This window comes from Schistocerca americana, chromosome 7 (genome assembly GCF_021461395.2).
Source record: "Schistocerca americana isolate TAMUIC-IGC-003095 chromosome 7, iqSchAmer2.1, whole genome shotgun sequence".
Classification (NCBI taxonomy): Eukaryota; Metazoa; Arthropoda; class Insecta; order Orthoptera; family Acrididae; genus Schistocerca; species Schistocerca americana.
This window is the reverse complement of record NC_060125.1, coordinates 208,233,321-208,248,785: the sequence shown is the minus strand read 5'-3', so window position 1 is coordinate 208,248,785 and position 15,465 is coordinate 208,233,321. Positions and strand designations below refer to the sequence as shown.

The 15,465-nt window shown below is 43.6% G+C and overlaps 1 non-coding gene across 1 annotated transcript; it reads right to left on the bottom strand.

Annotated features, from left to right (window-relative positions):
* Positions 1-15,107: 15,107 nt before the first annotated feature.
* On the bottom strand, positions 15,108-15,191 carry Trnap-ugg. The gene has a single exon. It is a non-coding gene; the product is annotated as a tRNA-Pro (tRNA).
* Between the last annotated feature and the right edge of the window lie 274 nt (positions 15,192-15,465).

Genomic DNA, 15,465 nt, shown 5'->3' with positions numbered 1-15,465 from the left:
ACATTGACGATTTTCCAGGCGGTTCCAGCCACCACCGCCTCAGCAACCCAACGTCCAGGTAGCTTTTCCTCAACTACGAAAGGCCGTATCATCAGTCGCGGTCAACGTCCGGCCCAGACAGTTCAATAAAACTCGTCTCTCGCTCTTATAAATCTATAAAATTAGCTACCAGGCTTTAAAACGTACTCGATTATCTTTACACGAGACAAATGAAACACATTGCGTCGCTAAGGAATTATTTATGGTGGCGTAAGATGAGTAACGTTTTCCACTACTGAACTCCGTTCATAAGCTGTGATCAATTATGTCAAAATAGATCATTTCATCGGTATTGTATTAGCGTTAAGCTGGAAGTTAGGAGCATCGGAGCTCCTGCGAGGTCTTGAAGAAAACTATACTGAAACATTCTGAGTGGCGCAATGAACAGATGCAGACGTCTGTGGATTGATTCTAAATCGGCCGCGCGGAATGGCCGGGCAGTTTGAGGCGGCGTGTCCCGGATCACACGGCCCCTCTCCCACCGGGTCCTCCCTCGGGCACGGGTGTGTGTGTGTGTGTGTGTGTGTGTGTGTGTGTTGTTCTTACCATAAGTTAGTTTGAGGTAGTTTAGGTAGTGTGTAAGTCTAGGGACCGATGACTTCAGCAGTTTGGTCCCTTAGGAATTCACACACATATTTTGATTGTAAATTGAGGACGATGGACAATAACTGAACGTACATGGCAATTTCACATATCGCCAACATACATATCCTTTCTTTTGTCTCATTCTCGTACAAATTTCCCCGCTGAGTGCAAGGATACATTTGTGGTAACCTGCTCATCTGCTGCCTGCGAATATATCTATTTTAATGAAACTGAATCAGCGTTGGCGGCTGAAGACTTCCGGCATAAGAAGTCAGCCTCATTCTGTAAAACGGCCTTGTCAAAGAAGGCGGAGGAGCGGATAGAGGTTCAGGGCACTCTCTTGTCCTAAGGGGTGGGAAATTGCCCCTAAAGGCGGAAGAATCAGCAATGATCAACGACATGAGGATGCAGAAGGCAATGGAAACCACTGCATTAAAGACACGTAACGTGTATCCACAGGACATGTGGCATGTAGGTGAAGAAGTGTCATTATGATCTCTCCATTGGCAAAAGATTCCGGAATAGTCCCCCATTCGGATCTCCGGGAGCGGACTGCCAAGGGGGAGGTTACCATGAGAAAAAGATTGAATAATCAACGAAAAGATAACGTTCTACGAGTCGGGGCGTGGAATGTCAGAAGCTTGAACGTGGTAGGGAAACTAGAAAATCTGAAAAGGGAAATGCAAAGGCTCAATCTAGATATAGTAGGGGTCAGTGAAGTGAAGTGGAAGGAAGACAAGGATTTCTGGTCAGATGAGTATCGGGTAATATCAACAGCAGCAGAAAATGGTATAACAGGTGTAGGATTCGTTATCAATAGGAAGGTAGGGCAGAGTGTGTGTTACTGTGAACAGTTCAGTGACCGGGTTGTTCTAATCAGAATCGTCAGCAGACCAACACCGACAACGATAGTTCAGGTATACATGCCGACGTCGCAAGCTGAAGATGAACAGATAGAGAAAGTGTATGAGGATATTGAAAGGGTAATGCAGTATGTAAAGGGGGACGAAAATCTAATAGTCATGGGCGACTTGAATGCAGTTGTAGGGGAAGGAGTAGAAGAAAAGGTTACAGGAGAATATGGGCTTGGGACAAGGAATGAAAGAGGAGAAAGACTAATTGAGTTCTGTAACAAGTTTCAGCTAGTAATAGCAAATACCCTGTTCAAGAATCACAAGAGGAGGAGGTATACTTGGAAAAGGCCGGGAGATACGGGAAGAATTCAATTAGATTATATCATGGTCAGACAGAGATTCAGAAATCAGATACTGGATTGTAAGGCGTACCCAGGAGCAGATATAGCCTCAGATCACAATATAGTAGTGATGAAGAGTAGGCTGAAGTTCAAGACATTAGTCAGGAAGAATCAATACGCAAAGAAGTGGGATACGGTAGTACTAAGGAATGACGAGATACGTTTGAAGTTCTCTAACGCTATAGATACAGCAATAAGGAATAGCGCAGTAGGCAGTACAGTTGAAGAGGAATGGACATCTCTAAAAAGGGCCATCACAGAAGTTGGGAAGGTAAACATATGTACAAAGAAGGTAGCTGCGAAGAAACCATGGGTAACACAAGAAATACTTCAGTTGATTGATAAAAGGAGGAAGTACAAACATGTTCCGGGAAAATCAGGAATATAAAAATACAAGTGGCTGAGGAATGAAATAAATAGGAAGTGCAGGGAAGCTAAGACGAAATGGCTGCAGGAAAAGTGTGAAGACATCGAAAAAGATATGACTGTCGGAAGGACAGGCTCAGCATACAGGAAAGTCAAAACAACCTTTGGCGACATTAAAAGCAACGGTGGTAACATTAAGAGTGCAACGGGAGTTCCACTGTTAAATGCAGAGGAGAGAGCAGATAGGTGTAAAGAATACATTGGAAGCCTCTATGAGGGTGAAGATTTGGGGTGAAGATTTGTCTGATGTGATAGAAGAAGAAACAAGAGTCGATTTAGAAGAGATAGGGGATCCAGTATTAGAATCGGAATTCAAAAGAGCTTTGACGGACTTACGGTCAAATAAGGCAGAAGGGATAGATAACATTCCATCAGAATTTCTAAAATCATTGGGGGAAGTGGCAACAAAACGACTATTAACGTTGGTGTGTAGAATATATGAGTCTAGCGATATACCATCTGACTTTCGGAAAAGCATCATCCACACAATTCCGAAGACGGCAAGAGCTGACAAGTGCAAGAATTATCGCACAATCAGCTTAACTGCCAATGCATCGAAGCTGCTTACAGGAATAATATACAGAAGAATGGAAAAGAAAATTGAGAATGCGCTATTTGACGATCAATTTGCTTTTGGAAAAGTAAAGGGACGAGAGAGGCAATTCTGACGTTACGGCTAATAATGGAGGCAAGGCTAAAGAAATATCAGGACACTTTCATAGGATTTGTCGACCTGGAAAAAGCATTCGACATTATAAAATGGTGCAAGCTGTTCGAGATTCTGAAAAAAGTAGGGGTAAGCTATAGGGAGAGACGGGTCATATACAATATGTACAACAACCAAGAGGGAATAATAAGAGCGGACGATCAAGAACGAAGTGCTCGTATTAAGAAGGGTGTAAGACGAGGCTGTAGCCTTTCGCCCCTACTCTTCAATCTGTACATCGAGGAAGCAATGATGGAAATAAAAGAAAGGTTCAGGAGTGGAATTAAAATACAAGGTGAAAGGATATCAATGATACGATTCGCTGATGACATTGCTATCCTGAGTGAAAGTGAAGAAGAATTAAATGATCTGCTGAACGGAATGAACAGTCTAATGAGTACACAGTATGGTTTGAGAGTAAATCAGAGAAAGACGAAGGTAATGAGAAGTAGTAGAAATGAGAACAGCGAGAAACTTAACATCAGGATTGATGGTCACGAAGTCAATGAAGTTAAGGAATTCTGCTACCTAGGCAGTAAAATAACCAATGTCGGAAGGAGCAAGGAGGACATCAAAAGCAGATTGGCTATGGCAAAAAAGGCATTTCTGGCCAAGAGAAGTCTACTAATATCAAATACCGGCCTTAATTTGAGGAAGAAATTTCTGAGGAGTACAGCATTGTATGGTAGTGAAACATGGACTGTGGGAAAACCGGAACAGAAGAGAATCGAAGCATTTGAGATGTGGTGCTATAAACGAGTGTTGAAAATTAGGTGGACTGATAAGGTAAGGAATGAGGAGGTTCTACGCAGAATCGGAGAGGAAAGGAATATGTGGAAAACACTGATAAGGAGAAGGAACAGCATGATAGGACATCTGCTAAGACATGAGGGAATGACTTCCATTGTACTAGAGGGAGCTGTAGAGGGCAAAAACTGTAGAGGAAGACAGAGATTGGAATACGTCAAGCAAATAATTGAGGACGTAGGTTGCAAGTGCTACTCTTGAGATTAAGAGGTAAGCACAGGAAAGGAATTCGTGGCGGGCCGCATCAAACCAGTCAGTAGACTGATGACAAAAAAAAAAAAAAAAAAAAGTACAAAATGAAACTGGTCGCAACGTAATCATGAGAACATATACAAAGGCAGTAGTGTGCATTCTGACTTCCCACGCAGTGAAATGCGGGTAAATGTGATTGCAGGGACACACACAGAGAACGCCCGCTGTCCCATCAGACAAGACGAAGCAATAACAATACGCCGGCTGTTTGGTGTACTCTCTAGTGATTTTAAAGGAACATCTCAGGGAGACGATTTTTTCGCATCTTAGAACTGCATATTGTAGCTTCATTATGAACTCCATGCCTTCCCGATAATATTCATATCTACTGTTTTTTTTGAAATGAAATAACCACTGCGTGAAATTCAAATAGATTGTAGTGAGAAACAGTCACTATGAGTTTTCATTTGGCACACATTGGGCCGTACACTGCTCGATACAAAATGTTGCTAACATACTGAATTTTATGGCAAACTTGGATGATATCTGTATCTGTTTGTGAATTAGAAAACATTAATTTAGATATTTAATAACTTACCCTCGTAATATCGTGCGAGGGGATCCATTGGAACGACAGAGGCTCAAATACCCGACCGCTCATCCACATTTAGGTAATCCGAAGCTTCCGTAAGTCAATCAAGGTTAATTTAAAGATGGAACATTTGTCCGATTTCGGCTTCTCTTCAGGGACATTTTGGTCAGTGGTTGCGCTAAATCCTAATTTCCCTTCCACTATAAACCCATCAATAGCAACAAAATGAAATCATTCACATTATCACTTACACGTTTTCCCGAACGCTGTTGGATATTCAGATTGAATTAGATATATTTACTATTTCTTAGATCCATGTTAAGGACATCCTCAAAAATGTGGAACGTATAATAAATCAGAATACATATTTAGAATATACAGGGTCTCTCATTTATTTTGACCACCTGAAATAATTTTTTGTATAGAAGCAAGGTAAAATTAGTGTTCAGTTAACGTTCTTTAGCTGCCGGGTGCTACTAACCAGCATGGAAGTCTTGCTTTAGCCTTCATTAGTTCGAAGATATGAACAGCAGCACATTTGGAAACAGGACCCTACATTTTTCTCGGTATACCACTTCTCATTAAGACCTGTACCACAGTGTACCAATTACGTGAACAAAATGTTGAAGAAAACGTAATGTAAAACTGACTTTGACTTTCTTGTGCTAGTACAAAGCGCAGTTGCCGTAACTAAAGGACCGATGACCTCGTAGTTTTGTCCCTTCTCCTGCCTTTAAACCAACCAACCAAACCAGAACTAACGTAACTCGTCCACTCGTTAGAGTAGACAGTAAACAAATGGAAACAGAAGGAAAGTACACACAATTCATTCACTCAATAATCTTCAGTGGAAGGTGTTACGACCAGACGAAACCACAACAGTTTGCTCATAACTATGTGTTCTTTGATTGCTCTTGGAGATGGTTGATCGGAGCTGCACTGCATGAAATATAGATTCACATTTTTACAAGAATGTTAAAAAGGTATACTTAACTGCATACAACACATAGCCACAAGTATGTGCCGGATATTTACATTTCTCTTTGAACATCGTCGCGTTTGACAAATAAAATTTCCCTTTTGCGTCAGGTAACGTTTAAGCCTCAGGAACAACTGCTGCATATTAATTGTTGAAGAAAAACTGCTCGTATAACGTAATGCAGAGCAAACTGGTAACTAGGCAGCCTGGTGAGCTAAATATTAATCGATTCGGCGCATAGGATTAACGACTGTTATACGAATAGATCGCGCGCGACTTCCCTCCATTCGGACGGCTCATCGTATTGGTGAAATGTTTAAAATTTCAGAAAAATTGAATAATTTATTCAGGAGAAACAGTTTCACAAATCGAGCACGTCATTAACGCGTTGGTCCACCTCTGCCGCTTATGCATAATATTTAATCGGCTTCGCACTGATTGACAGAGTTGCTGGAAGTCGTCTTAAGAGACACCACGCAAATCTCTGCCTAACTGGCACGTTAAATCGTCATTATCCCAAGATGGTAGGAGACCCCTGCCCATAATGCTCCAAATGTTATCCACTGGGTAGACATCCGACGACCTCGCTGGACAAAGTAAGGTTTGACAAGCACGAAGAAACGCAGTAGAAACTCTCGCCGGGTGCAGGCGGATATTATCTTGCCGAAATGCAATCCAGGATTGACTTTCCATGAAGGGCAACAAAACAGAATATCGTCGACATATCACAGTACTGTAAGGTGGCTGAGGATTACGAGGAATCCTGATATTAAAATAAATCGCAACTAATACCATTAATTCCGGTTGTCAGACCGTGTGGCGAGCAACAGTCAGGTTAATATCCCACTACTGTCCAAGACACCTACAGACATGTCTGGGGCATATAGTGTCATTGACTGGAGTAGAAGTATCTGCAGTGATGAATCCCGCTTCTAAATGAGCTTCGATGAGCAGCGGAGGCGTGTCTGAAGGCACCCCGGGAGTGATGCATTGTTCTGACATTTATTTTCATTGTTGGATTCCTTTGGTTATCATCCGCGGCACTCTTGCACATAGCGGCACGTCGACGATATTCTGCCTATTCTGCCCCTCCACGACCCCCACCCCCTTACCACCAACCCCTTTTGTTGTCCTGCATGGGAAGCCATCCTGGGCTTACATTTCAGCAAAATAATGTCCGCCCGCCAACGGCAAGTGTCTGTACTGCTTGTCTTCGTGCTTGTCGAACTCTGCCTTGGCCACAAAGGTCGCCCGATCTCTCCCAAATCGAGAACGCTGGAGCATTGTGGGCAGGGCCCTCCAACCAACTCGGGACTTTGATGAGTATCGCACCAATTGGACAGAATTTGGCATGGTATCCCTCAGGAGGCTATACTACAACTCTATTAATCAAAGTCAATCCGAGTAACTGCTTGCGTAATATCCAACTGTTACCTGCTGTTGCACCCATTCCAATTTTGCATTAGTTATGACATTTTTACTGAGAAATCATTTCCTTCTTACCAACGAATTTTTTTTATCTCTCTATACGGTTGCGGGTCTTGTACCGCTGGTGTGAGTCCATGTCCAGGCGTTTGCTTCAGAAGTTATCCTACCTTCAGTCATTTCTCGTCTTGGTTGTACTAATTCTAGTTGCTCCTGCTATTGATGTTATTGTACAAAGGAAAGACTGGATTATCGACTCAGAACTTCAGCTTTCAGTGTATTTACGTTGGTCAGAAACACAACGCCAAGTTGTTATAAGAAATAAGAAACAGTTACAGAAAGAATTTTTTATTATCTCTTGCTCTCTAGTTTATGCCATTGTCAAACAGCTATCGGATTTTCGTTATGGAAATTATAGGTTTAAATTACAAGCCAACCAACAGGTATATTTGCAAAATGAGTTATACCAATATTTTTTTTTTTTTGTTTTGTTCTGCAATGGTGTATTGGAGCAGTTTAATTTTAAAGCTCAATTTTTGGAGGTATACGCTTCAATTACAAGCCCACCAACATAATTGCAAAATGAGTTATACCAATATTTTTCTTGTTTTGTTCTGCATTGGTCTATATGGAGCAGTTTGGTTTTAAAGGTCAATATATATTTTCCATTTTAGATTGTAGTATTGAGTGTCTGGTTTTGGCTGTGTTCGCTAGCAACTGTTTACTTTAAAACTACATAGCTTGAAATGTATCTGTCCATAATACATACACTGATCCACTAAACCATTATGACCACTGCCCACCGCGACATTGGATGCCGCCTGGTGGAGTTGGGCCACCTGACTCGGTAACGAAAGTATGTAGTGGAGCAGACATGCAGGGGGGCTCACCCTAGAGGAGACATTGGCTGCAAATGATAAAATCAACTAACATAAGCGACGTTGACGAAGGGCAGATTATTATTACGCAGAGTCTGTGAACGAGTATCTCGAATACGGTGAAGCTGGTCGAATGTTCACGTGCTACTGTCGTGAGCATATACGGAAAGAGGTAGAAGAAGAGCGAAATACAACCATGTGCTGGTTGGACGTTCAAGACTCTTCACGGAACGTGGGATTCGGAGGCTTGTCAACTCTGTAAAGTAGGCTATATGACGATCTGTGGCATCTCCGCCGACAGAGCACAATGCTGGTGTACGCGCATGTATTTAAGAGTACACTGTTCATCGTACATTGTTGGCCGCAGGTAACTTGTTAACTTGTTGTCCCAAAGATATCACAATTACGATTCAGTGAGCACGGCACCAACAGAAAACGATCGTCGATTAGTAGAAATGTGTCGGCTCTTCAGCTGAATCACTCACGTTCTCATCGACGTGATTGGCGTCTCGGAACGTGCAGCGCGCCATGAACGCCGGCTGATGGAAGCAGGTTTATGCAATGGGAGACATTCTCCTGCGTTTGCATGGGACCTATAGAAATAATCGAAGGCACGCTGACAGCTGTGAACCGCCTGCATCCCTACATGCTTGATGTTTTCCCCGACGACGATGTCATCTTCCAGCAGTACAATTGTTCGTGTCTCGGAGCCAGAACCAAACAACAATGATTTGAAGAGAATTATGGTGAGCTCACATTGATGTCTCAGTGTCCCTGTGAAAAAAAATCACCTGATGTGAATCCTATGGAACCCATATGGGTCGCTATAGGAAGCCATCATCGCGTACGCAAATCGGGAGTACCTTATTTATACGAATTAAAAGTTATGTGCGTTGACATCTAATGCAACATACCTCCACAAACCTACCAACAAACTGTCGGATGCCTCATACGCAGAATCAGTGACGAACACTATGTGATTAAAAGTATCCGGGCACCTGGCTGGAATGACTTACAAGTTCGTGGCGCCCTTCATTGCTAATGCTCGAATACAACATGGCGTTGACCCACTCTTAGCCTTGATGGCAGTTTCCACTCTAGAGGCATACGTTCAATCAGGAGCTGTAAAGTTTCTCGGAGAATGGCAGCCCATTCTGTCGATGTCGGTCAGTGAGCCACGAAGTCGGTGTTCCAAAACATCGCAAAGGTGTTCTATAGGATTCAGGCCAGGATTCTGTGCAGGCCAGTCCATTACACTCCACCACAGGCCGTGTATTATAAACAGGTACTCGATAGTGTTGAGAAATAAAGTTGCCATCATCGAATTGCTCTTAAACAGTGGAAAGCAAGAAGGTGCTAGGCCTGAGATGTGCTAGTGCCACGCAAAACAACAAGGGGTGCAAGACCCCTCCATGAAAAACACAACCACACCATGACACCACCGCCTCCGAATTTTACTGTTGATACTACACACACTGGCAGATGACGTTCACCGGGCATTCGCCTTACCCGCACCCTGCCGTCGAAGCGCCACATTGTCTACCGTGATTCGTCACTCCACACAACGTGTTTCCACTGTTCAATCGCCCAATGGTTACGCTCCTGACACCAAGCGAGGCTTCCTTTGTTATTTACTGGCTTGATGTGTGACTTATGAGCAGCCGCTCGACCATGAAACCCTAGTTTTCTAATCTCTCGCCTAACTGTCATAATACTTGCAGTGTATCCTGACGCAGTTTGGAATTCCTGTGTGTTGATCTGAATAGATGTCTGTCTATTACACATTACGACCCACTTCAACTGTCGGCAGTCTGTGTTAGTCAACAGACGAGGCAGGCCTGTACGCTTTTGTGCTGTACGTGTCCCTTCCACTTCACTATCACATCGGAAACATTGGACCTAGGGACATTTAGGAGTGTGGAAATCTCGCGCACAGACGTATGACTCCCAATCACCTTACCACGTTCGAAATCCATAAGTTCCGTGGAGCGCCCCTTTCAGATTTCTCAAGATGTCTAATGATTCCCGAGGTCGCTGATATGGCGTACCTGCCAGTAGGTGGCAGCACAATGCACCTAATATGAAAAACGTATGATTTTGGGGGTGTCCGGATACTTTTGATCACGTAGTGTATAATTTCTCTTTCTCTTCACCTTCGACTTTCGTTGTCGGCATTTTTACGCTTTTGTGCTGTACGTGTACCTTCACGTTTCCACTTCATTATCGCATAGGGAACAGTGGACCTAGGTACGTTTAGGAGTGTGGAAATTCTGCTGATCTTAGTAGAGATCGGGACAGCATATGGCAAGTACGCCAACTCTAGTCCACAGAGCACGTACTCTGTCAGACCCTGAAAGCTTGGCGATAGAAATAGAACACCTACATTCTCATCTGGAGACATCCAGAAGGCACATCGACCTGTCATTCAACCAATTGATCCAGAAGAACCAGAAGAAGCGAACAGGGTGGCATACTTGCGACCAGCCAGGATACAGAGAACCAGACACTACAGATGACGACCATGATCCGAGGGAATGGCCGAGAAGGGAGCGGACGGCAGTCGAAACACCAGCGACCAGAGAGGACCATGGGAGCCTCGTCTGGAGGGCGCGAACCGCGGAGGGAACGCTTGTTGCAGCGTGGACGAACTAGGGAGCGCCCAGTAACTTACAGGCATAAATACTGGACTCGATCCTGCCAAGGACCATTGTCGGGTAGCAATTGAAAAAGACAGCGAGTTACGCCTGAACCGTGCGTGGCTCGTGTTCCCAGCATCATGTATTTTACACCCTGTTTTTAACGTACTTCCACCTCACTATGTTAATTTAAATTACTACTATCACTGAGTTGCTGCTTTGCATGACCGTGGCCGGCGCTAGCAGCGCGCATCGATATATCCCTCTCGTAGTATCTTTACTCGACTGCTATTACTTCCCGGTCGTTGTCTGTCGTAAGCAGTTCCGGTCGCGAGTTCGGGTCTGCCAGTTAGTTGGAACGCGTCTGGAGCGCAGTCCGGACCTGCCAGTCGGGGAGTTGCAATGTGGCACTAGTGCAGTCGGGTTGCAGCAGCAGTGAGGTCTGTGTCGACATGGCTCGCCCGACCGTTGCTGCCACATATCACTTGAGCCGGGCAACAGTCTTGGTGGATCGTCGGTCGGTTATCCTACCGGACGACGCGTTTTGGCTCACCGATCGTTCATGAGTCGGCTGTGTGTGTATTGACTCCCGACTTGTCTTCGTGTGTGCTTAGTTACTGCTGGTTATCGTTCAGATCTTCGTGCAAGTGTTTGTCAGGTTGTGTGTGTAGTTGGCATTATTTCCACTGACGACTATTTTAGATGTCGGCATTTTGCGGGAGTCGGTCGGTTGCTGCCGAACAGGGAAGTTATCTCCGCGCGGTGCAGTCGGCTGGGTCCGCTGGCGGTCCCTGCACAGTGTCGGAGTGTGTATGGAGCTGTCACTACGAGCTTCGTGGTTCACCGACCCAGGATGTCAAACTTGAATAGTGGTTTCAACTACCCAAGCCACGTCCATTCATGTAGTGTGGTTCGTTTCGGTGGTTCGCTGTTGGGGAGGTTTTCCTGTGAGCAACACCGAGAGTTTCTATTGCTGAAATTTAGCCGCCATGCGGTGTAACTAACTATATTGGCTGACTAAAATTCGAATGCACCAGCGGAATTTTCTGCCTTTTGACCGCTAGTGTTCTGGTTACCTGCCCTGGCCACTTATGTAAATTCAGGCAGTGTTCCTTTTGGGTGATGTAAACTATATTACTGTATTTCAAATTCAATGTGCCGTTTTGGTTTAAAGGTGTTATTACATTACAATCAATTACAACTTTGAGTTAACCTGACCGACACCTTATTTGGCCCTTTCTACAAACCAAATCACCTGTTCTGCCCTGCAGGTTTAGCGGGCGTCTCAACGCCGTCGAAACATTGTACGGGAACGACGCGAACATCCGGCAGAAGTCACGTTTTTTTCAAAATTTCACATTTCATACTGATTTGCAGCAAAAGGGAGAGCTTGCCAAAGACCTATCAGTGGAGGAAAGGATGGCAGCAAGTCCAAAGACGCGCCTGACTCAACATCTTAGTTACGAAACGAGGGTGTAGACAAGTGCCTCCTACAATCACCTCTTTTGGTGTGGTATGCACCTGCCCCCAACTGTGGGCACCAAGTGCGCTCTCACACTGGACTCCTGAGTCGCTAAAGAATGTGCCTATGTGAAGGTACCTGAATCTTACACTAGGAATCATAGGCCATTGATGATAATTGGAGGAACCAATGTTATTTTCTTGGAAATAAGTTCTTTTCTCGGTAGTAACTGGACGGAGAAATCGGGAGAGGAGTTTCGAAACATTGGTGCGCGCTGGGTGGAAAGCTAGGGCTCGCTGAGAGACGTCCGTGATGGGCGGTATCGCTTTAGCGGAAGTTCATGTCCGGACATTTCAAAGTGAGTATGCTTGCTGCAAATCAAATTCGAATTACAACCAGAAGTGAGAGGTTAGATGAGGAGAAGATTTTAAGAAACAAGAAGAACGAATAAGATCTCCGAAGACCCTCATTAGAATAATGAAGAATTTTCCAGAGACCCAGCTTGGCATTGTTGTTGCGATGAGTTATCAAATTTTAAGAAGCCTCGAGTTTTAAAGTTTTTAATGAAAACGAGAGGTTGACGAGAGATGAGACAGAGGGGACATGAGGGAAAATCCTAGATTTATCAAGAAGATCTACTTAGGAGACGACACGACAAATAAGATTTCAAGAGTTAGAAAGAATGGGAATCGCGAGCGGTTTTCATCGGATAGGCGCCAATATACGGTATATTCAAAGTGTTATGTATGAAGTGGATAACGTATTTTATTTGACTAAGAGGCTTGTAGAGACAGTTACCTACAGTGGAGGTGCAGGCCGTATAATAGAATGTGCCATTTCAGTGAATTTTGTGTTCCTAATAACTGCCATCGAACAGTGCAGCGATTGTTAAAATCATCTACTTTGAGGGATTCAGCACACGGTAATCTGAAAATGGAAGAAATAAACTGATGTCATGCTGTTCCAATAAATTATTACGTGGCTTTCCGTTGTTGTTCTTAAAACCGTGTGCATTTATGAAAGAGCCCAGAGCATTCCGTCTTTATATACCATCTCACACTATTTCAGGCACTGGACTGAGTGATGAAACCGCAGTTTGAATAATTAAAATTTTGAACAATTTCCAAACTCACAAAATCGATTGTCACCATTTTATGAACTTTCCGCTACAGCGAAACATCTGCCGAACAAGTGTCAGAAATCTTATTCGTAAGCAATTATTGTAACTAGTCACATTTGAGAGAGAGAACAACGCTGTACATCTTCGAAGTACCAACAGCCGGCCGGTGTGGCCGTGCGGTTCTAAGCGCTTCAGTTTGGAACCGCGTGACCGCTACGGTCGCAGGTTCGAATCCTGCCTCGGGCATGGATGTGTGTGATGTCCTTAGGTTAGTTTTATTTAAGTAGTTCTAAGTTCTAGGGGACTGATGACCTCAGTAGTTAAGTCCCATAGTGCTCAGAGCCATTTTTTGAAGTAGCCACTTTCACAACAAGTCTATTAACGTTTGTAAGTTAATTTAAGAATACACCACTGACTAGTTCACTACATCATTAGCAAACCAAGCTATTACGTAAATTAATAGTAAAACTGAATAAGTTCTGTTTAGCGTATCAAAGAGATAGTGCAGGTATTACTCGCAGTTGTAAGTTTTGCACTATTGTTTAAATTAGGTAACAAAAGTTTCACGTCTCGAAGGATATGTTCGAAATAAATGGTTGTTGTATTTCTTTTCTGTTTAATGCAAATTGTACCGGCAAATAACGGAAGATGTTGATGTGAGACATAGCTCGACGCCTTGTAGCTTCAGTTCCGATTAGTGTGGCTGAGACCCCTGGTAGACCATCGCTGTTTCATACAACATAAGAAGTTCTCTCGCGTATGTAGACAGTCAGATGTTTCAAACTAATGACTGTTTTATTATGAGTTTAGAGTAATATTGTTAGGAGTAGGTGGTATTCCACAGTCCGCAGTATAGCATAGTTAGTCGTCCACATTGTTTCTAACACATACAGCGCAAATAGCTTTAAAAAAATAAATTATTCACTTTTATTAAGCAAGGAGATCCAGGTTCTGCCTGCCTTCGCTGTTCACGCATTTCTGACATCTGCTTAGGAAATTGCTTATTGCACACTGCAATTTCCTCTTAGGACTGCCAGTAATTTCTTGAAGAATGTTAGTTTTAAGTTCATCCAAAGTGAGTGGACTTAATTTGTAGTTTCTTCTTTAATTCATTAAAAGTCGCAGAGGTTAAATCGGGGGAAGGAGGAGGCCATATGTTGTCAGCGATAAATCTATCTCGAAATACATCAATGTCCTGTGATTAGAAGTTGGCTGAATATGCTGTTGCAGAGTCCTGATGAATTCTCACGAAAGCACATCCTCTCTCAGTTAATTGGCCAATAGAGGACAAGAAAACGTTTTCAACGCATCTCTCACTGTTAACAGTTTCATGGAAGAAATAGTGCCTGTTATTCTCTCACCATTAATAGCGCAACACACTTCTATTTTTTGACCATGTAGGGGTGCCTCGTGTATTACATTAGACTCGTCAGTACTCCAATACCTGTTATTTTGAAAAATAGCGTGATTCATCAGGAAAGAAAGTTAGGTGAGGGTCAACTTCTCCGTGAAGCATCCTATTCTAAATCCATTCACAAAACCGCAACCTTTTTGCATACTGACGTGTTTCAGGCTCTTAGGGAAGTAACTTCAGCAATTTTGTAGCCATTTGAATGGAGCCATAGGAAACTCTCAATATCTGAGAAAGACATCGATCTGATTTTCTAGGAGACCCTCCGATAATATGCCTATTGGTTCAAGTGGCTCTGAGCACTATGGGACTTAACATCTGAGGTCGTCAGTCCCCTAGAACACAACTACTTAAACCTAAATAATCTAAGGACATCACACGCATCCATGCCTTGAATCATTCTCCGATTAGGAACCTGAATATCAGTAAATTCCCCTTCAAATAATCTCCTTACCGCATGTGCTGATTCTGTATGGACGTACGAATCAAACATGAATAAAAATGGCTCTGAGCGCTATGGGACTTAACTTCTGAGGTCAAAAGTTCCCTAGAACTACTTAAACCTAACTAACCTAAGGACGTCACACACATCCATGCCAGAGGCAGGATTCGAACCTGCGACCGTAGCTGTCGCGCGGTTCCAGACCGTAGCGCCTAGAACCGTTCGGCCACCCCGGCCAGCCATACATGAATATTCTTTGTCGAATAGAATACTTGTGTTTCACTTGAAAAACTTTTTAGATAAACTGTACTGTGTCGCCTAATAAACACATGCTACCTGCACAAGATTTCTTGACAGAGGTTTTGCAGCGGAGAGGAAATATACCGCTCGCCAGCGCTTCTATCGGCGGGCTGCCGATGGCGGACGAAAATCTCCGCCAGGCGACTGCGTTGAAGACTGATGACCCTCTAGAATAATACTCAAATGTTTGGCGCCCATACCGAATGCAAC